This window comes from Lithobates pipiens, unplaced genomic scaffold (genome assembly GCF_037356315.1).
Source record: "Lithobates pipiens isolate NorthernLeopardFrog02 unplaced genomic scaffold, aLitPip1_a1.2 Scaffold_8, whole genome shotgun sequence".
Lineage (NCBI taxonomy): Eukaryota > Metazoa > Chordata > Amphibia > Anura > Ranidae > Lithobates > Lithobates pipiens.
Genome location: NW_027507903.1, coordinates 45,274,845 through 45,276,897, shown reverse-complemented (window position 1 = coordinate 45,276,897; position 2,053 = coordinate 45,274,845).

The following is a 2,053-nucleotide window of genomic DNA, read 5'->3' as shown; positions in this document are numbered from 1 at the left end:
CAGATCAGTTCGCATATCGCAGTGCGATCTGCAAACTCGGATCGCATGGTGTGAACACCCATGCGATCCGATTCTGCTGCGGGCCAAAAAAAGGGTCCCGTGCGAATTTGCGGCGGGTGCGGCGGGTGTGGCGGGTGCGGCGAATGGCAGAACTCGAATCGCACAGAGATCGGATGTGATTTGCACTGCAGTGCGGTGCGAATCACATTCGTTCTCATAAACCGCTGCAATGTGAACCCAGCCTTAGTGACACTGGCGACGGGGGGTGATCACGGGGTTAAACCTTTATTGGGGGGGTTAGGGGGGTACATTAGAACTAAAGGGGGCTAACTCTAACTGCCCTAACAGTTATTACAGTCACAAATGACACCAATGCAAAAAAAAAAAAAAAAAAAAATGACATTGGTGTCACTGTGACTGGGGGGCAGGGGTAATTGGGGGGGTGATCGGGGGGTAAAGGGGGGGTGTGAGTGTGCCTGGCATGTTCTACTGTGTGTGTGAGTGTTGGTGCAACTTACTGATCCGCTCTCCTCCGTGTCGGAACGAAAAATACCGACACGGAGGAGAGAATACATCACTTCCTCTCCTGTGTTTACATTACAGGAGAGGAAGTGATGTCACCGGGGATTTCTATTCGTCGGGAGCGATCGCGAGGGGGTGGCCATGAATGAATGGCCGTCCCCTCATCCGGGATCGCTCCCGAACGAATACCGACCGCCGCAGGCACCGGGCGGGGGCCCGATCGGGCCCCCGACCCGCGGGAGGCAAGGGACGTACATGTATGTCCTTATGCCTGCCCGTGCCATTGTACCGACGTACATCGGCGTGCGGCGGTCGGCAACTGGTTAATGAAGCCGGTAAAGCAAAGAGCTGTTCAGCAGAGCTGAATAAGCTGATGCTTTCTGTATAGCGCCATCTCTTGCCACAGGCAGAGTGATACCAAATGCACTCTGCCGGGGACAGCAACAGCAGGAGTTTATTACTAAAATTGCAGTGTATGTATGGGCATATCTGCGCAGTGGTTACTGGGCTGCTTTCGAACGTATCCGCAGGTGCAGTGCACCTTCAGGTTACCTGCACTGAGGCATAGACTTCTGTTATTACCTGTGGGTTTGGTGAGCTTTCAGAAAGTGCACCACACCTGCAGGCTATAACAGCAGTCTATGGCAAAGTGTAGCTAACCCACAGGACAGACACAGGTGCACTGCACTGCATTAGTGTGAAAGGCCCCTTTCACACAATCAGTACAACTCAATAAAACCCTCCATTCACCTCTATGAAACGGCAGATGTAAACGGATTTGTGTCCTTTTCATACCCACCTACCTGCAATCTGATTCGCTAAAAAAACAAAACAAAGCAAAAGGGGATCAATCCCCTTCCGTCAGGGTGGATCGGAGGACCCATAGAGTAGAGTGGGCTGTGTCCGCTCTGCACGGACCTGTCATCCGCCTGCTCTGCTCATTGTGGCCCGTGACCGGTTACCAAGTCGCTTAAGTGGCCCTTGCCCTTCAAAAGGTTGGGAACCCCTGGCCTAGGCCATCTTTATGTAGAGCAACAATTCTTTGCCATAAGGTGTCATGTTGAACTTTCAGTGACCAGTATGAGAGAGTGAGAGTGATAACACCAAATTTAACACACCTGCTCCCCATTCACACCTGAGACTTTGTAACGAGTCACATGACACCAGGGAGGAAAAATGGCTAATTGGGCCCAATTTGGACATTTTCACTTAGGGGTGTACTCACTTTTGTTGCCAGAGGTTTAGACATTAATGGCTGTGTGTTGAGTTATTTTGAGGGAACAGAAAATTTACACTGTTATACAAGCTGTACACTCACTACTTTACATTGTAGCAAAGTGTAATTTCCTCAGTGTTGTCACATGAAAATATATAATAAAATATTTACAAAAATGTGAGGGGTGTACTCACTTTTGTGGGCAACTGTAGCTCAGTGACAGGTACTCTTAATGGAGATCCCAGATCTCTCCTCTGCCTAAGGCCGCGTACACACGGGCGGACTGTCTGACGGACTTGGTCCGCTGAAACGTGT